At 36.8% G+C, this 24,466-nt stretch overlaps 1 protein-coding gene across 3 annotated transcripts in view; it reads right to left on the bottom strand.

Moving 5' to 3' along the window:
• The window catches only part of PLAGL1 (PLAG1 like zinc finger 1), a 110,132-nt gene that overhangs the window by 34,079 nt on the left and 51,587 nt on the right, over window positions 1-24,466 (bottom strand). For all 3 annotated transcript variants that reach the window (XM_077895645.1, XM_077895660.1, XM_077895634.1), the window contains exon 2: window positions 14,390-14,426. The gene's annotated coding sequence lies outside the window, so the exon portion shown is untranslated. The remainder of the gene's footprint in view (window positions 1-14,389; window positions 14,427-24,466) is intronic.

Consider the following 24,466-nt stretch of genomic DNA (forward strand, 5'->3'; position numbering starts at 1 on the left):
GTAACAATAGATCAATCAGGTTTTCCTAAAATGTAGTATTTGCAGTTGAAGCCTGGATAAGTAATTACATTCAAAGTAATGTACAGGGAGCTATCAATCCCCATTCATGCAGCTCGCATTCACGGAGCCAAGAGCTTTGCTGGGCTTGGAGATATAAAAATGAATCCGCCACAGCTGCTTTACTTCCAGCTAAAAGAATACACCTAAACAAAGAGCTACAGGGCAGTGTGTTAAGTGCTATAATAGAGGTATGCACAAAGGGCTTGGGGCCAAAGGAAGAAGCTATAAATTCTTCCTGGGAAATCAAGCAAGTGAGGGGAGATGTGAAAGAAGGTATACGGTGATGCTTCCTGGTGATAAACTCAAGACTTTTTTCCTTACTGTGTTCTCAAAAGTAAGGTGGTAATTTTAGGATTTATGAACTGTGTTAATGGCAAGTGCTATATCAGTCTTTCCCCAGTTTCATTTATACGTGGCATAGCCTTTTGGTCACAATATCCTACGAATATACTTGGCATAGCCTTTTGGTCACAATATCCTACGAATATCCTACGTTTAATTAAAAATAAACATATTATCATAATATTCCTACATGACACACACTATCCAGAGCAGCAGGACTAGTTAGTAGCAGGAGTAAAATTTAGATACAAAGTTCAGAGATGTGTTTGGAGACAGACATGAATGACATTCTTGACACTTAGTCCTATTACATTAATGATGCTTATTTTAAATATGAATTTTTTTTCTGATTCTTCTTCAGGCAAAAATAGAAGAATCACTTGATTATATCATGGTTAATATTTGTCTTCCTCTACTTCTGTGTTTAAAATAGAAGGAGGGTGTTGAATCAACTTCTACTTAGCATCATTTATTATGCATACCATATTCCTACTTATAACACAGTTGTGACAGAACGTCCATTGTTCATTACACACTAGCCCCAAACTTGAGTAATTCTAATGTAAGCATGAGAAACCACCGTCTCCTTTGGGGTGAATTTCCAAATTCCTCTGTGTTAAATTGAGGTCTAATTTTCCCTGTGCCTGGTTTTCACAAGAAGGTCCATTCCACCCCATGTGCTCCTTTTCAGCTGTCAATAAACAGAGGCAGTGAATTCCCCCACAGCTTCACAAAGCTAGTTAGGCAGAGCCATTCATTCCTTCAGGAAAACAGGGCATTGATTTCAGCGAGTTCCCAGGGAGCAGCTGCAACAAAGAGATCAAAGGCCCACCTCTCTTTCCCTCCACTGCTTCCATCAGGCCAGGCCCAGACAAACAGCGACAGGTTTCCTTGAGACAAGGAGAGGGCCCAGCAGACCACCTCATGGTTCAATTCAAATTCATCCGTTTCCTACATTCCAGTGACAGTCCAGAATGCTAACCATGACAAACCAGCACAATCGCCCGGCATAATATACTGCTCACTAGTTCATCCAAGGTCAGAGGGAGAAAACAAGCACCCAGGGAAGTCCTCCACTTCTAGGGCCTGCTGAGCCTCAATGGCCCCCTGACATTCCATAAATAAACTTCGCCTGCTCACTCTCCCTTTCTTTTTCCATCCTGCAATCCTGCAAGCAATTGTCTCATTCAATCTGCAATTTCTTTCGTGTCACCCTACCCAAACTACTGGGACACTTTATTCTCAATCTGATAGTTCTAATGATGATATTAAGCATGGTTATGTGGGCAGCTCTAATCAGTTCACACTCAGTAAACTACCACTATCGGATGAATTTACAGCTGTAATTGCTAGGAGCTTCCTCCAAGGCCTGATTTCCAGGGAAGGCCACACAACCTAAAGAGAGTTCGGTTTGCGTAAATTCTGTTTGCAAAACAAAAATGTGAACATAGATAGAATGGTTGGTTAGCTTTTGATGTGAGCGAGGTATTCACCCAAACTGGTAATCGAGACCCCTAAATGACAGTCTGTGTGTGCATGAGCCATGTGCAGCTTTGCGGGAGTGAGGGGGGTTAGCCAGGGGCAGGGGGAGCACTAGGGGCTAGGAAAGAAGATGGATTCTCCTGATTGGTTACCTACCCTGAACAGATTTGATTAAAAGGTTTCTAAAGTCTCCCCTGAATTCTAACCTGCTTGTTTGACGCAACCTTCAAGAAAGCCTGTAAAATAATGCATTATTTTATCGTGCTCCATTCCATTTCTGCCACTAATCCTGAGGAAGCATGGGAGTGGATGGGTTAAATCTGAAAATTCCTACACCAAAAAGAAAATAAACAATGTTGGAATGAAAGGTATGGAGAAGTCATTCCTTGACACAGAACACAACTTCTCACATGCCCATCTTATGAGCTTCAGTATGACCTGGGAGATCCATTCACTGATTATTCACTGATCACCAAAGATGCCATTTTGTACATGGTACTGAACAGTCTTCAAGAAGACTTTCACTTATTCTCAGGATGAGACAGAAGTGAGCTTAGAAAATACAAAGGTCTCAACAGCACACAAAAGATGGCTTCCTAGTAGATGCGGCGTGACAGTTATATTAGGAGTCTCAAAGCTGACTCTGGCACTGATCCATTTTGGGCCTCTCTGTCTTTCTACTCTTTCAAAATGGAGACAAATATCTGTCAAGAATTCAGGTATTGTGAAATAACCGATCCTAAATACAAAGTATCTCATTGGAGAACGCTAGTCTCTTGAGTAGAACTTCCTTACATAATAGATCACTCTAATTCAACAGAGCTGCTCTGGAAACTCAGTTTCTATAAATCAAATCATTTTTTTAAAAGGTCTCAGATAATTTACTAGTTAACAAAGGCTATGGCAAATGACAAAATACACTCATCAACTCATTTATATACCCTTTCAAAAGCATTTAAAGCATTTAGAAACATCAATTTGATCTTCACCACAACCACCTAAGATAGGTGATTTTACTAGTTTCTATTTTTGAATGAGGAAAACAGACTTTAAGAAAGGTAACAAATATGTATCAGAAACACAACTTGAAGTATTCTGTTTTTCAACCCCATGTAATACCTTGCTGCCATGTATACATACAATTATTCACTGAACTTCTCTCACCATAACTACATTGAATAATCAATCTACTCCTAAGCCCGATGCAATGTACCACTCATCCAAGGAGGCAGTGCTTGAGTATGGAGTCTGGTGTCCGATCCACATTGAAATTTTAGTGTCACCTTTTGGTAATTTTGTAAATTAAGCAAATAATATAATTTTCGGATTCTCAGTTTCTCAACTGCAGAAGAGGAATAATATCTTCTCTGATAGTGTCTGTAAAGAATCAAGTTAGATAACTTGTATAAAGCACCCACAGTAGCATTAGCACATAATAAATGCTTAATCATGCTAGCTATTATCATTGGTGTTGAAAATCAGACCAATATAAAACGTAAAGGAGAAAAATGTTTCCTTTTAAATAAAAAGATATAAAATTTAACTTTCAGCCTCTGGATTATATGGTTCTCTCTAGTACTAAAAATTTACCACTTGAGTCTAATATTTTAAGGTAGCTAACTAATAAACCCAGATAAAACTGTCATAAAAGATAAGCTATTACACAAAATAGAAACACCAACTGAATTGTCTTTTAAAAATCTGATTGAGGAAAATCCTTGGTTGTTACAAAGCAGCGATATGGTTTTTCTGTGCAATCAGCTTTGCTTCTTGCCATTTAACTACTTTAAGCAGGAATATATTTGTGAAAGGCAGAAATTCACAGACAGTTGCCACATGAAAATGAAAATATAGAATAGGAATATTTGTTGCATGGAGTTAGTGCTTTAAAGTTTTCAAAGACTACATATGTTATTTCATTTGACCCTCACACTACTTACTAGGAGAAAACAGATGAACTTTTTCTAGCACAAAGACGGCCAGTGGTAATCGAAAGGGCAAACTTAAATTTTTTTTTTTTTTTTTTTTTTTTTTTTTACTCCTGGTCTCATTTTTCATAACACCTTAACAATAGTTGGTAGTATGTAGATGTTACAGTACAGAGTGTACAATACTGTGAAAAGACAGAGGCCACTAAGTCTGAAAAAGCCAGAAAAGGATTTGGAGAGAAGGTGACATAATATCCAACCTTTTAGACTTAATACAAAATCACATCTAGAATGTTGGTGATTGTCTCTGAGCTTGATGCAATTTTCTCTGAACTCTGAATACATCTTTCAGTGGCTTACTTCTCATGCACTGTTTTTGTTGAATTGCAAACTTAAATGGATCTCCCTTAATTTTTTGTTTACCCAAGGCTTTGATATTAAAAGAACTAGAAAGCTGAAGCCACTGTTGTTTGACTAAACACCACTTATAGCTCCTTCTAATTCTACAGTTCCAGGATTTTTAAAAATTACTGCTCATTCTTATATTGTATTACCCACTATATAAGACTCAGTTTAAATCTGCATGTTAATTTACAGCCTATTAACATTGAAAAAATGTTTTTTCCTTCACTACCATTTATCTCAGAAGTTAATAGTTGGGAAGAACCCTTAAGACTATCTCAGGGAGGGATGCCTGGCTGACTCAGCTAGTAGAGCATGTGACTCTCAATCTCGGGATGGTCAATTTAAGCCTCACCTTAGCTGTAGAGATTATTTAAAAAATAATCAAAGAATATCTAAGGGAATGTGCCTCACTAAAGAACGTCACCCACAGCAGGGAAAGTCTGATGGTTATTTCTTTCCTATGAAGGTCTAAGAGTTGCCTTTTTATAACCATCTGTACTATCTTCTCCAACATGAAATAAACATTTTTTTATCCAGATGTTTAAAGATGATTTTGATGATCTATTACCTAGAGCCATTATTTTCAGGCTGTTGAGCTTTCCTAATATAGGCACTTGGTGCTATAAACTTCTCTAAAAGGCCTGCTATAGTTGCATCCTCATTATTTGGAAATAAGTTTTTATTTTCATTCAGTTGACAGTACTTTCCAATTTCCCTTTTCATTTTTTTGTCACGTGGGTTATTTGGTAAAATTTACCAGCACAACCAGGTAGGCCTGGTAGGAGTATTCTTTTCTGGAAAGTTGTTGTTTGGTTTTTATTTTTGTTTTGTTTTTACTATTAACTTGATTTAATAGAGGGCAATTTGAGTTACCTATTTCTCCTTGAGACAGTTTCAGTGGTTTGTATACATCTTTCTAGACATAGTTCCATTTCATCTGCTTTCAAATCTGTGGGCCTGTAGTATTCTCTTATTTCCCCTGTAATATCCATGAGATCAGTACCATGAGGTGAGTAGTTATGAGCTCTCTTCTGTTCCTGACATTGGTAATTCACACCTTCTTTTTCTTTGGTTGAACTGGCCATAGTTCTATTTTTATTTGATTTTTTTATCTTGTTCAAAGAACCACTTGTTGTTTTGATTTTCTCTTGTTTTCCTATTTTCAATTTTGTTAACTTCCCTGATTTTTATTTATTTTCTTCTACTTGCTTTAGGCCTAATTTGCTTTTCTTTTGCTAGGTTAATGAGGTAGAAATTTAGGTTACAGATTTTAGATATGCTAATATATGCATTTGTTGCTATAAATTTCCCCCTAAGCATTGTTTTAGCTGCCTGCCCCCACACACTTATTTATATATAAGCTTGTTTTAAACATTAGTTTAAAATATTTTAGTTTTTCATGAGACTTCTTTGAGCCATGGATTAGCCACCCCAAGCTTAAAAAAATTAATACAAAAATATTGTTTTCCATCCCTTACTTTATAATCTAATCGTGTCTTTAGATACATAAAGTACATTTCTGTAGGCACCACATAGCTAACTCATTTTCTTTTTTGAAAAGTCTAAGCTGACATTCATTGACTTTCTTAGAATGTTTACACCATTTATACTTAATAGGACTATTGATAGTTAAGTTGAAATGTACATCTTGCTACTAATCTGTACTCCATTTCCCTTTTCCTTTTTTTTTTTTTCTTTGCCTTCTTTTTGGACTTTTTCTGATTTAATTTTATCTCCTTTGGCTTAGAACTCTTTCTTTTGAGGTCTTAGTGGTTGACTTAGGGTTTCTTGTTATATTCTTTTTTTTTTTTTTTTTAAGATTTTATTTATTTATTCATGAGAGACACAAACACAGAGGCAGAGACACAGGCAGAGGGAGAAGCAGGCTCCATGCAGGAAGCCTGATGTGGGACTTGATCTCGGAACTCCAGGATCACACTCTGAGCCGAAGGCAGACACTTAACCACTGAGCCACCCAGGCATCCCTTCTTGTTACATTCTTAACACAATGTACCCTCAAGGGATATTACACCTCTTCACATGTGGTATAAAAATTCTGGGGGCAACTGGGTGGCTCAGTTGGTTAAATGTCTGCCTTCATCTCAGGTCATGATTTTAGATTAAGCTAGTAAAAAAAGTATTTTACTATCTTTTTTGAAAGATATTTTTATTAGCTATACATCTTCTAGGTTGACAGTTTTTTCCTTCATTATTTTAAAGAAGTAGTTTCACTGTCTTTTGGATTGCATTGCTTTTGGTGAAAAGTCTATTGTCATTCTTTGTTCCTCTAAGTTTATAGTGTCTTTGTTTTCTGTTTTAAAATCTTTATTACTGGGCAGCCCCCGTGGCCCAGCGGTTTGGCGCCGCCTTCGGCCTGGGGTGTAATCCTGGAGACCCAGGATTGAGTCCCGCGTTGGGCTCCATGCATGGAGCCTGCTTCTCTCCCTGTGTCTCTGCCTCTCTCTCTCTCTGTCTGTCATGAATAAATAAATAAAATCTTATAAAAATAAAAAAAATAAAATCTTTATTACTGGTTTTAAACTGTGATGTACGTTGGTATAATTTTCTTCATTTTTTGGTGTACTTGCTGGTATTCATTAAGCCTTTAAGATATGTGAACTTATGGTTTCCATTAAATTTTGCAAATTTTCAGCCATTATTTCTTTAAATACTTTTTCTGTTACCTTCCTCTTTGGAGATTACACTTATACATACATTTGGCTGTTCAAAGTTGTCCCATAGCTCACTGATGGACTGTTTTGGTTTTGCACTGTATGTTTGTGTTTTATTTTGTATAATTTCTATTGCCATATTTCAAATTCACAAAGTCTTTCTGCAACATCTAGTCAGTTGTTCATCCTAAACAGTGTATGTTCCATTTCAGATGTTTATGTTCCCTCTAAAAGTTCAACTTGGATTTTTTTATAGCTTTCATGTCTCTCCTTAAACTTACTACTCTACAATCTTGGGCATATGCATGAAAAAATAACTTTTATTATCTTTGCTTACTAAAGGTGCTTACTAAATCTTTTAAAAAATCTGTTTATTTGTTAATATATTTACTAAATCTATCATCTGCAAGTCTGTTTGTATTGGTTGATTCTTCTCTTCACCATTGAATTTTCCTGTTTCTTGGGAGACCTGGAAAATTTTGATTGAATGCTAGATATTGCATACTTTACCTTATTAGGTACCAGGTATTTTGTAGTTCTTTAAATATTCTTGAGCTTTGTTTTGGGAAGAAGTTAAACTACTAGAAACCATCTGACCTTTAAACCAGGAAGTCTGCAAATTGTGGCCCACTAGCCAAGTCTGGCCCATAGCCTGTTTCTGTAAATGAAGTTTTATTAGAATTTGGCCATCCTCATTCATTTACATATTATCTACAGCTGCTTTAACATTACAGTGGCAGAGGTTAGTAGCTGCAACAGATATCATATGGCCTATAAAACCTAAAATAATTTCTATTTTACTCTTTACAAAAAAAAAATTTATATCCCTTTTTCAATGGCTTACTTTTAGGATTTTTTTTTTTTTTTTTTTTTTTGAAGCATCAGAGCAATATTTAGGCTAGGGCTAATTTTTCCTCACTACTGAGGCAATACTCCATTTTATGCCATCTGTATTACAAAGTTTTTCTAGTTTGGTGGGACACATCTTCTCTGCCTGTGATCTACATTTTCCTTCCTAGTGGTTCTTTTCCTAGCCTTGGTTAGTTTTCTCATATGCATGCACTAATCAGCACTCACCTGAAGACTCCAGGGGACCCTCTGATGACCTCCAAAGTGTTCTCTTTGTGCAACTCTTTCTTCTATGCAATGCTGTCCTACAAATTCTAGCTGTACTTGCTTCCATGAGTTCCCAACACTATCACCTCAATTCAGGGTGACCACTGAGCTGTGTTTGGGTTCCCCTTCTTACACTGTGGCCTTGGGCACATCATTTCTCAGGGTTCTCTCAGGGTTCACAGTCTTCTCTCAGGGTTCATAGTCTTATGCCACTTGTTGCCCAATGTCTGAAAACCTGTTTTATATATTTTATGAGCTTTTTTGTTTGTTTTTTGTTTGTTTCATTTTGGTTTTGGTTGTTTAAGGCAGGAGAACAAACCCAGTTCTTGTTACTACACCATGCTAGAAAATCATGGATGTCCCCTTAGTATGAAACTCCAATTCCTTACATTTGCATTAGTGCTTTATATTTTCAAGTACTGAAAAATTTGCATTATCTCACATTTCATCTTTTCTACATCATTAAGATGTAGAGATTATCTGAAAGCTTAAATAATATAAAAAGTAACTTGTCTGGGGTCACACTGCAGAGCTGCCCATGCCTCTTAGTCATTTTCTCTACCATAACAGTATATAATTTTTCAAGATTTGGGATGTATAATATAAATAGTAAGAGACAGTCTTCTCTATGAAGTACTCTGTAAAATAATTTATTACTAGCATTTAAAATTATAATACTGAGTAATATAGAATTAAAGGATTGTTACTGAATATTGCTAATGACCAGGTCTAAAACTTCAATTAATCCTTATAATCCTCATAGGTATTATTATTTGTTTTATAAGACAACCTGTGGCTAAGAAAGGTTTATTAACTTGATCACAGCCATGTTCTTATTGGCATCACAGTTAGAATTCAAGCCAGGCTCCACTCATTCTAAAACTTGTGCTCTCCACCATTCTGTCTGCTCCTTAATTTATAGCTCTTAAAAAGAGAGCTTTTGGAACTAAATTATGACAGAACACTCCAAGTCCTTAGTAACAAAATGGTATTAGGAGCCATTTACTAAAATTATCAAGACCTATTCACTTTTTTACCAAAGAACTTCTAATCAAACAAGCACTGAAAAAGAAAATGAAAATTCTTAGAAAAACTTCAAAGCTAGTTTTTCTCCAGGAATACTTGGAAATATATAGAGGATTGAGATTTGAACTGCTTTTTAATCATGTGTAATCTAACTAACATTCTCAAATTCAAACTTCTTACTGAATTATCTGGGAAAACCTACAACTGACAAAACTCAGCTGAGCTTGAGCTCTGGCTCTAGAATTTTCTTACTTCCAAGTATTGAAAGCATATTCTTAAGATCTTATTATTTATTTTCTGGTAATAAAGCTATACATACTTACTGCAGAAAATTCTGAAAATACACATTTTTTATGTGAGTTATTCTTAGTATGTTAGTTTCTTGCTAGCCATAAGAAATTAACCTATTGTCTTAAGCTTCCAATTATTGCCAGTAAACATGTATTTGCCATTTCTCTATTTTATGGAATTGCATTAATTCTAAGAGTTTTATTATTGACTTTCAGAACTGTATGGTCTATCTCCACCATATTGTCTATAAGATTTTAGCATTATCTCCTCCTCTAATAACTATACATGTTACTTTTCAGTCTCACTGCCTGGCTAGAACTTAAACAACCATGTTAGCAGAATCATGTCACTACTCTTGATTTTGATGGAAATGTTTGTGGGATTTAGTATTAATAAATGTGTTAAATGTGTTAAATAAATGTGTAAATACAAAAGTTTGGTATCCATAAGTACTATTCCTAAAAGATGACCAGAAGTGGGTGTTAAATATTATTAAATGTCCCATAAGACTAAGTTCACACTTTAAAAAAATTGTGAAAAGAATAAATAAAAAATAAAAAAATTATTGTGTATATATGCATAAGATTCCCAAATATTGAATAATTTTTGTACTCTCAGGGTAAGTCCTATTTAGTCACAGTAGATATTTCTTTTTAAAATCTTATCTGTGGGCAGCCCCGGTGGTGCAGTGGTTTAGCACCGCTGTGGTTTAGCACCGCCTGTAGCCCAGGGCGTGATCCTGGAGACCCTGGATCAAGTCCCACGTCAGGCTCTCTGCATGGGGCCTGCTTCTCCCTCTGCCTGTGTCTCTGCCTCTCTCTCTGTCTCTGAATAAATAAATAAAATCTTTAAAAAAAATAAAATCTTATTTGCATATTTTTACACTTATTCTCATAACTGACAATATTTAAAAAAATTTTTATTGGCTATTATGTTCTAATGAGGGTCATATAAGTCTTTTGAATATATCTATTTTATCTTTCTGAGCTCTGGAAGTCATGTAGCATGTAAGTAACTATTACACGAACATTAGGAAGAATTTATCAATTTGACAGGCAAACTAGGTCAAGATAACCTTTGGTGTATTATACACTGAAAATTTTAAAGTTTATTTAAATAGAACTTTATATAGTATTCACTTGAATTTTTCTTATTCTCCCTTGTATCTGCTCTAATATTCTTTTTGTATTTTTTTGGACACCTAGTATATGGGCAATTTTTTAAGTGTTCCAAAAGCATTATAGTGTATGGCTGTATTTATCTTTTGTCTAATGGTCTGTTAATACTTAAAAGGACCCATGACAAGATAGGAATTATTTCTTTATTGCCACCTCCAGTCAGAAAAACCTAAATCCCATGGAAAACTCCTGTTGGCCTGGCTTGGATCACAGGGCTGCCCCAGGTCAAGGATTTCAGAAGGACAAGATACAAAGACTGCCCAAATGTGAGTCACTTACCCATTTTTGTGATCAGGAGGCAACAAGAGAAGGGTGTGTTAGGCAAAGTCAGTAACTACTATACAATCCCTTTCCCCTATCCCACTTTCTTCTTTCTGAATTAAACACACAAAGTTCCCTTCCTTGTGGACTTCATCTTTGAATAAAGGGAAGACAAACAAAATATATATCAGATGGTGATTTAAAGTACTGAAGAGATAGGGAGCACTAAAGAGGGTAAGGCAGGAAGAAGTAGTGGCAATTCAAAATAGGCTGGTCAGGGAAGGCTTAGGTGTGTTGACAATTTAGCAAAGGTCTGAAGGAGGTAAGAAGCAAGCCTTATGGCATTCTGTGGCAACAATAACTGCAAAACCCAGACCTGGAACAAGCATGTTGGTATGGCTAAAGCAGTGAGTGAGGGTGAGCAGTAAAAGGTTAGGTCAGAAGTAATGGCGGCCCATATTAAGTTGATTAACCTCTACAAAGAGAGGCACTGGCTGGAGTCATTAGAGCAGAAGAGTAATCTGATCAGAGTGAAAGTTTTAAATAATTCATCTGGCTGCTGTTCAGAAAATAGATTATAGGGGAGAAAATATAAAAACAAGGAGACCAGTAAGAAGACTATTCTAATAAAAAGATAATAAGGTTTGGGTCAGTATGATAGTGAAAGAGGTAGTAAGAAGCAGCCCTCTTCTGGATATACTAAGGTAGTTATTTCCTGACAGCTAGAAAAATAGAAGGTGAGAAAAAGAAGAAATGATAATGATGCCAAAGAATATGGCCTGAGACCATGGAGGAAGAGAGTTACCATTTACAGAGATTAGGAAGACTAAAGAAGAAGACAGTCTGGCTGAGTATGGAGAGGAACCTAATTGTGGACATGTTAGCTCTGATATGCCTATCAGATGTTCAGCAGTTGGATATTCAAATTTGGAGTTCAGGAGAGAGGTTCACACTGAAGATATAAACTTGGTAGTTACCAGCATATACATGTAGTTAAAGCCATGAGATGGAATCAGCTTAGCTAGAGAGTGAGTATAGGCGGAGAAACTGCGGGAATTGCCTCCTGGGTCACAGCAATATTTGGGCAGTTCACCCAGGAAGGAAAAAGGAAAGACAGAACGTAAGGTACAGGAGCAGATGGTTGGGTAGATGGGATGATGGGTGCTTATGGAAGTTCTCTTTCTTCCATAAGTAATTCTATTTTATCAGTGAAAAATAAAACCGTGTCATCAGGTGAAAGGGAGAATAGGAGAAGAGGAACTGGAAGTTTACAGAGAAATAGGTTTTAAACACTTTCCTTTTGGAATTGTCCAAATTACTAGAAAACATTAGGTGCCCACTAAGATTAGTAGTTGAAATCGTTAAAGTAAGACTAGTGAACATGGCTGGGTACCTTTCTCCAGTGGTGTTCAGCCGGGCAGCTACAGGCATGGGTGAGAGACAGACTGTGTCTTTGGGATTTTTACTATAACTATGGATTCATATATGTGATATCCAAGTACAACAAGGCAAGCAGGAGGAATCAGAGAGGAGGATAAATGGGTGATTTTTAATGATAGGGTAGAGGCTATTTACTTGAGTAAGTGGAGTTAAAAATCTGTTGGTGGGAGTGGGGATTGGTGGAGAATGGGATGCATAAGATCAAGATCATGGAGGGAAACAGTTACTGCTAATGACTAAATCCACAATATGACCATGAGAGGACATGCCTGAAGTAGTTTGGGAAGCAAGATGATTGAAAGAAAGGAAGGAAGTGAGAAATCAGGATAACAGAAGCACCCCAAGGGGGCCATAAAATTACCAAAACTTAGAACACATTAGTCTTGGAGAGAAGGACAATGAGTCAGAAGCTAAATCTTCAAGAAAAGAGAGTGATGTGGGAATTAGTAAGTGACTAGAACAAGGAAAAATACATATAAAAATACATTTAAAAAATCACTTTATAGCTATAATAATTATTAATCCTTAACTGGACATCAACTATTTTTAATATACTTCAACAGTCTTTTTATGTTATACTTCTTCCATTCTAGCATTTGTGCTTATTTTCTTTTGCCATCATTGTAAAAAATGTACAAGAGATCCTGTCATTTTTATCAACTTCCCAAATTTTAAGGCACTATTTCCCCAAAAACATTTCATGGAGCAAAAGCATTTATGGCATATTTGAGGACACTGGGGTTAAATTGGAAAATATGTTTGAGAAACACCATAAACCATAGGCTCTCTTAGACAATCAGTTGTTGGAAGTAAGTCTAATTTTAACTTATAAAAAGGCAGCATGACCTTAGGTCCCTTTCCCATATAATATCAGTTAACATCCAAAGGAGTAAGTATTCTAAGACATATACTTTGGGGAAGACTGTATTAGAGGTGTCTTCCTAGTGGCCTCAAAATGGTGAAACAAAACCTGTTAGAACAAGATTCAAGGGGATCCCTGGGTGGCTCAGCGGTTTCGCGCCTGCCTTTGGCCCAGGGCGTGATCCTGGAGTCCCGGGATCGAGTCCCGCATCGGGCTCCCGGCATGGAGCCTGCTTCTCCCTCTGCCTGTGTCTCTGCCTCTCTCTCTCTCTATGTCTATCATGAATAAATAAAAATAAATCTTAAAAAAAATAAAAATAAATAAAATTTTAAAAAAAGAACAAGATTCAAACTGATACACTGTCAGAGAATGCAACTCCCCCAGATGTTACTTTGTAACAATATTATCCTCCATTGCTAACATGATGAAAAACAAAGCCATTTTCAGACATTTCTCAAAGATGTCCTTAAGATTAGTTTAGCATATTTCAGTTCATCAAAATGACAATATATATAAATCAAAAATAGTGATTGCACATTATAGTTCATGACCTTATTTTTCCATAACCGGCAACACAGTCTCTTTTCTCAGAACCTGGCCAAGTGAAATCCACTTAATAATGTAATATGTTTTCAGTGATACAAAGAATAATTTATTTTCTCAGGTTAAAAATGCTTGTGTAAATTTTCCTTTCATTTCAAGTGTTTGCATTTCATGGCATTAAAAAAAAAAACCCTACCCATTATTAAATCAGTTCTAATTTTTCCCCCAAATACGACAGAGAAAAAGTTACAAAATAGCAAAATATCTACTTTAAATGATAAAATGAAAATAAAGTTAAATTCTCCCAGTCTGGAATCCTGCCCTCATTCCATCTAATTGCCAGATTTTCAAATGTATATAAAGCAGAATTCATTTTATCTCACTGGTCAAACCACTTACACTGTGGCTTTCTCCCAGGGTGTTGTGTCCCTGTTATCATCAGCCACGAAGATGTTCTGTGTAAAGACTGTGATATCCAACAGGATGGATGTATATACAATCTCAGCTCCACAGATGACACTTCTCTCCTAATCATAACCTTGATAGGAAGTCACTCCAAAGAAACAGATGGCACTAGGCTAAGATGTGAAATTCAACTTACTCAAAATAACTATCACCTAATAGTATCAGAAAAAGTGAAACAGACCTTAAAATAATGTAAGAACCAAATAATGGAGTTTTGCTCCAATTTTTGCTCCAGGTTTTCTAAAAAAGTACTCTTATGTGATCAGAAAATCTAAAATGTTGGGGGTAAAGAATAAAAAAATGAAAATGTCAACTTACAAAGCCAATGATGACTTGTCAATGAGGCAGAAGCAACCTAAAAACAAACAAAAAATAATTTAGTTTATATAATAGTTTATATAATAGTAGTTTATATAGTTTATATAATAGTATATAAACATGCTTTTTAAATTTTACTATAACTATGGATTCATATATGATTTTAAGAAAGATCTTGAGTACCCTTTACTCAGTTTCCCCAAATGATAACATTTCACAAAACTTAAGTGGAATATCACAGTAAACATATTTATATTAATACAATCCACTAGTCTTTTGAGATTTCCCAGTTTCACTATACTTCTTGGTGTATGCATTTAGTTCTACAGAACTTTACTACTTTACGGCTTACATATCTACCACCATACCATGATATGAAACAGTTCCATCACTGTAAGGATTCCTCAAAGTTGCCTTTTTATAAGCACACCTACCTCCCTCCACAACCCCCTCCTGTCCCTAACCTCTTATACATCTATTTTTAACCTTAAAGCAACAACATCCATTTGTGAGCAATAATTATTTTACTCATTGGACATAAAAGACTACTACCTAGTATATGTCAAATCGTGAGCAAAGAATTCCATTTTTCTACATTGAAGAATACATGTTAGCTAAAGGAACAGTCTCTGGAGAGAAACTGTTTTTTCTCATTGTCACCATAACAAACTATTCACTTCAAAAGTCAAAAGGTGAAAGGTAAGCTTAAGAGTATTGTCTGAACTCAGATTCCATATTTTCAACATATATTTTAAAAGACTTCATTTGGGCAGCCCGGGTGGCTTAGCGGTTTAGTGCTGCCTTCAGCCCAGGGCGTGATCCTAGAGACTGGGGATCAAGTCCCGCGTCGGGCTCCTTGCATGGAGCCTGCTTCTCTCTCTGCCTGTGTCTCTCATGAATAAATAAATAAAATCTTTAAAAAATTTTTTTAAAAAGACTTCATTCTTTTAGGGCAGTTTTAAGTTCACAGCAAAATTGAGGAAAAAGTATTTTTAGATTCAAATTCAATTTATTCAACAACTGTTATATAAGAAAGCAATTGACTGTCATATATTAGCCTAATATCCTGCCACCTTGTTATTACTTACTTATTGGTTCCAGGTTTTTTGTTTGTCAATTCTTTTGGATTTTCTACACAGATGATTGTATCGACTGTGAACAAAGATAACTTTATTTCCTCAACAATCTGTATATATTTTATTTCCTTGTCTTAGTGCATTAGCTAGGAATTCCAGTAGGTTGTTGGAAAGGAACAAGAGATCATCTTGCCTTGTTTCTGATCTTAATGAGAAAACTTTTACTTTCTTGCCATAAAGTATAATGTTAGCTGTAGGCTTTTGTAGATATCCTTTATCAAGCTGAGGAAGTTCCCCTCTATTTCTAGCTTACTGAAAGGTTTTTTTAAAATCGCGAATGGGTTTGAGATGCTCCAAATGCTTTTTCTACATCTACTGATACAATTATCTGATTTTATTTTAGCCTGATGTGAAGATTACATTAACTGATTTTTTTGAATGTTGAACTAATTTTGCATACTTGATCCCCTTTTGGTCATGGTGTATAATTCTTTCTATAAATTGTTAGATTTGATTTGCTAATATTTTGTGAGGATTTTTTAATCTATGCTCATGAAAGATACTGATTTGTATCTTTAATGTCCTTCTCTGGTTTAGACATTAGGGCAATGCTGGCCTCACAGAATAAGTTACAAAGTATTCCCTCTACTTCCATCCTCTGAAAGTGATTACAGAGAACTGGCATAATTTCCTCCTTAAATATTTGGTAGAATTCACCAGTAAACCTACCTGGGCAGGGTGCTTTCTGTTTTGCAAGGCAATTATTTGATTTCTTTAACAGATATAGGTGTGGGCAATGAGCTGTTCATAGCATTGTTGTTACTCTTTAAATGTCCAGTGGATGTGAAGTGATATAATCTCCTTTGTGATATTAATAGTGTATATCCTACTTTTCTCAGCCTCACTAGAGGTTTATCAATTTTATTGATCTAACAAACCAGATTTTTATATCATTGCTTTTCTCTGATATTTCATTTTTAATTTTTCTTTCTTTCTTTTTCTTTTCTTTTTTTTTTTTTTTTTTTTTTTAAAGAGTTTACTCTCTATACCCAGCAATCCTGAAATCAAGAGTTGCACACTCCACCAACTGAGGCCAGCTAGGTGCCCTGATTTCTGCTCCAATTCTTATTACTTTTTTTCTTCTGCTTACTTCCAGATTTAGGTTTTTTCCTAGTTTCCTAAGGTGGAAATTTAGATTACTGATTACAGGGCTTTCTTCTTTTCTACTATATGCATTATAATGCTATATACATTTTTCTCTGACACTTTCTCTGCATCTGATATTTTGATAAGCCATGTTTTCATTTTGTTCAAAATATTTTAAAATTTATCTTGACATACTTTTTTGACCTATTATTTATAAACTGTGTTTAACCTCTGTATTTTGAAATTTCCTACTTATCTTTATATTATTGATCTCCAAGTTAAATTCTACTGTGGCCTGAGAGCAAACAATTTATGACCTCTATTCTTTTAAATTTGTTGAGTGTTACATCCCAGAATGCGGTCTATCTTGGTGAATGTTCCATGTGAGCTTGAGAAGAATATATATTCTATTGTTGAATAAAGTAGTCTGAAGATATCAATTACGTCTATTTGGTTGATGATAATACATTATGTTCAACCATGTCTTTACTGATTTTCAACCTACAATGTCTATCCATTTTTGAGAGAATGTATATAATATCTTTCTAACCAGAAACCTCTAAGAGCTTACTATGGCACAACCTAGGTATTTTATATATAACATCTCATTTACTCCTCATAACAACCCTATAGGGGATGCACCATATTATCTCTTTTTGGCCCATGAGGAAACTCAGGCACCAAATGTTTTAGTAAGTTGCCCAAGATCACACAATTAGCAAATGATTGGTCCTGACACCTGGGTCCAGGCTTTTAGCATCTAGGCTATATGGTCCCTCAAAGAAACCTAGGATGATGAAATCAAGTTATTTTGTGTTATCATTAATTTCTATGATGAACAGTGAAAATTTTCCAAGTCTTGGTAAGTAATAGTAATTACTCCTAAGGGCTAATTTCCCTTTTACTTACGGTTGCTAAACACAGATACCTGGGCAGATAGAGTATAACCACAATACTTGTACGGTCCTTCTATGGTTCTTCATTCTAAAACATTCCACAAAACTAAATTTTTTTTCATGTTTGTGTTTGCATGTTACCACAGCTAAAACACTTATGTTCATGTTCACTGTTTTCTTAAATTGTTAAATTCTTAATGGATAGAAACTACCTGTGCAACTAGGTTTGTAAATAACTATACATGAACATGCAAGAAATGCCTTTCATGAGCATAGTCACGAGCACAAAAACAGTAGCAGGATGGCCTTACTTCACCAGAGTTTGTTGTTTCCAGGTACCTGGATTCTAACATGGTAAGGGAATCAAGACCTTCACTGGAAGAAGGTAGGACTCAGCATCAAAGAATATTGTGAGCACTTTCCTTTAAACTTCATTTACCCACCAGGAAGATGATATTAACTTATTAACCTACATTCAAGTTTTTAAAATTCTAGAATGTAAAAAACTAACCTTGCCATTCTTAGTTCAGGTAACAAAGTACCATAGACTTGATGGCTTAAACAATAAACATTTATTTCTCCCTGTTCTGGAGGCTGGAAGTCCAAGATCATGGTGCCAGCATGGATGGGTTCTGGGGAAAATCCTCCATAGGGTTTTAGACTGCCAACTTCTCATTGTATCCTCACATGGTGGAAAAAGAGCTAGCTAGCTCTTTGGACACTTCCTACAAGGGCACTGATTTCATTCACAAAGTTTCCACCTTCATTATCTAACTACCTTCCAAAGGCCACACCTTCAAATATCATCACACTGGGCGGGGTGTGTGTGTGTGTGTGTGTGTGTGTGTGTGTGTTTAAGATTTCAACATATGTATTTGAGGGGACAATTGCAATGACTTTCCATGGAGATGAAGATAATACAGTCATCTCTGAAAAACCTCTCTACAAAAATCTCACACCTAGGGGAAAAAATAAGGATATGCTACTAAAAACCTATGCAATTCTGTAATCAGAGAGCTAGACAAATAATGGTATCTTGCAGTAATTTGGACGGCCCAGGTAGATATCTGTGTAACTGGAGAATGCCTCAGGGGATATTAAAAATGTACAAAAACAGTACAGTGGAAAAGCTACTGCAGTAGAAATGGAGATGGAGGGTTCAGAGATGGTGGTCTCACAGTCAAGAAGAGTAACTTCATTCTCTAACTCCGTCAACTCCAACACAGTTGAGTTCTAAAGCCTGCCCATGACTCTGGAACATTTCCCCACTCCTGTTATTTCTTGCTTTCTCTTCTGTCTTCCAGTTGGTGTCCTCACTCCCAACACTTGTACCTATACATATGTCTCTGCAAACAACACCACATTTTACTCTACTGAGGAGGAAAAAAAAAAAAAAAGACTTAAAAGCTATTGGATACAGTATTTCATCTTTTCAATGCTAACCCTACAAACTTCCCTTCCTAGCACAAAAGTCAACTCTACCTCTCTATTCAAAGTCTCTCTACATTATCACGGTCTCCCTTTTTACTAGAGATTTCTCTGCAACATATAACCATGATCTGTTATTTCCCAACCTTTAACAAATAAAAGCTTCATTAACCTTGCTCTGCCCTCCTGCTCCCACTATAGTCCCAGACTATCTTTCTCAAATTTCTGAAAAAGACTGAAAATGTAGATAATTCCCATTTCCTCACTTATTTACTTTCCAACCCATTCCCCTGGCTCTTATCTCCACCACTCTATCAAAAGATTGTTATCAAGATCATCAAAGCAATTCTTATTATCCTCATTTTAAAAATCAGGGCACTGAAGCTCAAGAGAGATTACTAGGTTGAGATAGTAAAGACATACCTTCCCTTAGAGATAAACCAGAGCCCAGGGATGCCTCACAGCTCTCTTTTCAGGATATCTGACTAAGGACTTCATATCCCAGTGACTCTACCTCCTTCTTCCCTTAGGTCATCTTCCTTACATTAAATCTCAGACTTACTCCCCAAATATGTCATTGGTTTTCACCATTTTTTCATTGAGAAAGAATTTTGCTTGATCTATAAATATTTTCTATAGGTCATTTAACTGAAAATAGGTGGTTTTACTCCCATTGCACAAATAAGAAAACTTTGAAACAGAAAACTTTTGAAATGTCAGTATCAGACATTTGAGAAGTATCAGAGCCAGCATTTGATCTGATCATCTGGATTCTACACCCTAGACTGCCTGCCTTCATGATGGCTAGATCTCACAGCTTCTCAGTTGTTCCTAATTACATGGTAACAAGGTAAGAGCATCACTCAGAAATGTGACACAATCCCAATACTTCCATAACGTCAGAAAACGTAGGGATGATACAAATTTGCTATGAGCAAACATAAAGGAAACTGATTTATTTATCATAACGGGACTTTGTAATGAGAATTACAGTTGTTAAGACATGATACTCAACTTTGATGACCAGACCTAGCACTATGTAGGAAGCTAAATTAGTAAGCATGAAGTATGACAGAGATTTGTATGTCCACCCAGATCCTATTCTTTTTTTCTAAGCACACAGACATTATACTTGCTCAGTATTGCCCTTAAACCTGGGCATGAGGGGCTCATAGCAAATCCTTCCCTATAGAGTAAGAAGGACAAGGATTTAAGGGGACTGCCCAGACTCCCCTCCTAGGCCAAGCTCTAAGTTCCTGTAACCATAGGATTCCTTGTCCAAAGAACTTCAAGCCTGCTACTAGGAACTGTGCAGCCCTCTTTCCTAGACCTATGTTTATGAAGACCGATTGTGCCATTGTGTATGCAGCCCTAGGTCCAAGAGGTAGCCAAGGGGTGGCTATTTGCAAGGGTATAGACATAGCTTAAATGTGTGCCCTCTGTGGTGCACAATGAGGCCTGGAACATGAAGAGAAGGGAAGATGGGCCAGCAGTCCTACACTGCCATGCTCTAGAGGTACAGAAATCTCAAGACTCCAGAAATTCCACATTCGAACATAGCTTTCCAGGTCACATAAGATAAATCTGCCCAACATGATCCCGGAGTCCTGGGATCAAGTCCTGCATCAGGCTCCCTGCATGAAGCCTGCTTCTACCTCTGCCTATGTCTCCACCTCTCTCTGTGTCTCTCTCATGAATAAAATCTTTAAAAAAAAACTTTAAAAAAGATAAATTTGCCCAAGAATGACAAGTTAACTGTAAAACATACTCTATCAGCCTAACTTATAACTTTTAGCTATTCACATATAGGATACAATTCAGTTCCTTCTGTTTATATTCCTGCTTTAACTTCTCTACCTCATTATAAGTTAGGCATAGCCATGTGACTAGTTCTAGGCTACTAATAAACAGTTACAAGACCATTTAACATTCTCTTTCCCACCCATGACAATCAAGATAAAGTATTGGGACGCCTGGGTGGCTCAGCAGTTGAGCATCTGCCTTCGGCTCAGCGCATGATCCTGGGACCTAGGATCAAGTTCCGCATCAGGCTCCCTGTGAGGAGCCTGCTTCTTCCTCTACCTATGTCTCTGCCTCTGTGTCTCTCATGAATAAATAAATAAATCTAAAAAAAAAATCAATTATTACAGAAAGCATATAAGATGGAGGTATATCCACAGGCCTGAGATTGAGTATGTGGGGCAGTCTCCCAGAAATCCACAATGAATGTTTAGCATGAGAAAAATAAAATGTTCTTCACTAAAGCCAGAGGTTTGGGGATGACTTGTCAGCATGCCATAACTTTAGCCTATTATGGCTACAAAGAAATTGGTACCAAAAGCAGGATGTTTCCCTAGAAAAACTAGAAATATATTTAGGGTTCAAGAAGCAGTAAGGAAACAGATCTTAAGGTTGGAAAGACAGGTGTTTTATATAGTGACAAAATATTTGATAAAGCATTTGTTTCTGGTACCTCTGGAGGCAGTTCACAGAAGCTCTAGAAGAGGTAAGAAAACAAAACATTGGGAAACCTGGATGGCTCAGCAATTTGGCGCCTGCCTTTGGCCCAGGGCGTGATCCTGGAGACCTGGGATCGAGTCCCACATCGGGCTCCCTGCCTGGAGCCTGCTTCTCTCTGCCTCTCTCTCTGCTTGTGTGTCTCTGCCTCTCTCTCTCTCTATCTCTCATTAATAAAATCTTTAACAAAAGAAGAAAAAAATTTGAAGTGTGCATTGGTTATTTTTGGCTGCATTTAAGAAGGTATTTAAGAAAGGGATGAGCTGAGAGAGGAACTATCCAGTTTACAGTAAGAAGTGAAAAAGAACAGAGAGATTCCAGACATTTCCAATCTTGCAATATTACTTGAACAGCTTCTCAACTCCCATGCTAACAACAGACACAATGAATAAAGGTCATTGTCCCCGGAAAACTCTTAAAAAAAAAAAAATTAAACTGCTTCAGGGCAAGAATAGATAACATAGCCATTAAATCACTTTATTTGGGCAAGATGAGGGGAAAAAAAATCAGATTAAGGAAAAATTTTCCAATAGAAGCCAGTCAGTTGCCAAATAACTTTCTTTTGGTCTAGAAAGAACTATATAGGTAAGAAAGCAAATCAATGCAGATTTGAGAACCAGGTTTCAAAACAAAGAGGGAAAAAAACCCCACCCCAGAAACATGCTTACCAGCACTGAGAATTAATCAGAAGCAGAGACATGAAATCTTCCAGATTTTGGAGAGAATTGTGTTGCCAAAGAGAACCAATCTATCAGCTGGTGTCTGAAAATGACCCTTTGGCTTGTCCTATATGGAAGCAGTGAGAAGAAAGGGCTGCTCAGTTCCAAGTGGAGCAAATTCTCTACTCTCCATTTCATATGGAACTAAGGAAGATAAAAGAAGAACTCTCTAGAGGGAAGTACCAGAGCCTCTGAAAACAATAAACAAGAAGACAGAATCAGGCCCCAATCAGAAAACATTTTGTTCCACCAGGGTGTCCCAATATCTGTCATGAGGATTTCAGAACTGCTATGGACCAATGACTCCAGTGTATCTCCTATGTTCCCCTTTCCTAGACAAGATACTTTTAGTATTTAATTGCCTCATTTTTATCATTATAAATTAGGTATATGTAAGAGGTGTGCGTGCACACACACACACACACAGACACAAAGGGGGAAGGCCATGTGAGGACACAGCAAGAGGGCAGCCATCTCCAAGCCAGGAAGAGAGGCCTCCTCAGAAACTGAATTTGCTGGTGCTTGGACATCTAGTTTCCAGAACTGTGAGAAAACAAATTTCTGTTGTTCAAGCCACCTAATTTGTTACGGCAGTCTGAACAGAATAATACAGATCTGGTACCATGAACTGGAATGTTGCAGTAACCATGTGGAAGTGGCTTTGGAATGGAATAGAGGCTGGAAGAGTTTTAAGGCACATTCTAGAAAAATCCAAGACTGACTTGAAGAAATAGGAAGTTAAAGGTAACTGTGGCAAGAACTCAGATGTAAGTGAAGAATATGCTATTGGAAATAGTGTAAAGACGGTCGTTCTTACAAAGTAGCAAAGAATTTGGCTGAAATGTGTTGTAGTGTTTATTGGAAGAGCTTGCAAGTGATGAATATTTAGCTGAAGAAATTTCTAATCAAACTACTGAGGATGTGGCCTGGCTTCTCCTTATTACTTGAATAGAATTTGAGAAGAGAGAGATAAGTTAAAAAAAAAATTAGACAAAGAGAGAGAGAGAGAACTTGAAGATGTGGAAAAATTCTCAGTCTGTCCATATTGCAAAAAGTGACAAAGCATGCCCTGAAGAAAACACCAAGGGTGCGGGCCAGTGACTCCAAGAGAAGACAACCCTTGGAGTTATTAATCAACTAAAGCAGAAGCCAGGAATAGAGATGGGATTATATCAGCAGAGATTCTGACAGTTGGGACCAAACAGAACACAGTCAGGATGAAATAAAGGAAGGCTTTTGGACTTCTGAAACTGAATAGGTCTAGACTAGAACTATTTGGTTGCAAAGATGCTTTATTCCTCATGAAAAGGAAAGAATGACCCTAGGGCAATTCAGACATCCTTCCACTCTGAATTCAGCCCCAGAGGGCAAGGCTGTTTCCTCCTTGGTTTAAGAGGGTGGGGCTCCCATCCTTGGTTTCAATGGGTCAGGCGGCCCCCACCCAGTGCCTTAGGGTTGGGGCCATCGCCTAGGGCTATGGGGCCAGAGGGCAGACTGTGAAGCCAGAGAGGATTATTCTTGAGTTTTAAAATCAAATAGAGTTTGCCTTGCTAGATGTTGGCCTTGTTTGGGACCTACCAACCCCTTTCTTCTTTCTGGTTTTTCCCCTTTTGGAATGGGAATATCTATCCTATTCTGTCCCACCATTTTATTTTGGAACCACCTAACCTGTTTGATTTTACAGGTTCACTGATGAGAAAGGAATTCTGCTTCAGGATGAATTTTACCTCAAGTTTCATCCATATCTGATTTAGACAATATTCTAAAAAAAATTTCTTAAATAGGCTCCACAGCCACTGTGGGGCTCAAACTCATGACTCTAGATCAAGAGTCACATGATCTACTGACTGAACCAAGCAGGCACCCAACGTATTTAGATAAGACTTTGGACTATAGACTTATGAGTTGATGCTGGAATGGGTTAAGACTCTTGGAGCTGTTGGAATGAAATAAATGTATTTTGCATGCAAAAAGGACATGAATTTAGAAGGTTAGAGAGCAGAATGTTATAGAATGAACTGTGTCCTTCCAAAATTCTTATGTCTAAACCCTAATCTCCAAGATGATTATATTTGGTGACAGTGCCTTTAAAAAAGAAGTAACTAAGATCAAATAAGGGCAGGACCTGTGTCTTTCAAGAAGAAGAGATATCAGATACTATTCTTTCTCCACACATGCACAGAGAGGGCACAGTAGGACACAGCAAGAAGGTGGTTGTCTATAAGCCAGGAAAGGAAGTTTAGAAAAAGATACACATGGATGGATGGAAACCAGATTTTCACCACTGTAACTTGA

This window comes from Canis aureus, chromosome 1 (genome assembly GCF_053574225.1).
Source record: "Canis aureus isolate CA01 chromosome 1, VMU_Caureus_v.1.0, whole genome shotgun sequence".
Lineage (NCBI taxonomy): Eukaryota > Metazoa > Chordata > Mammalia > Carnivora > Canidae > Canis > Canis aureus.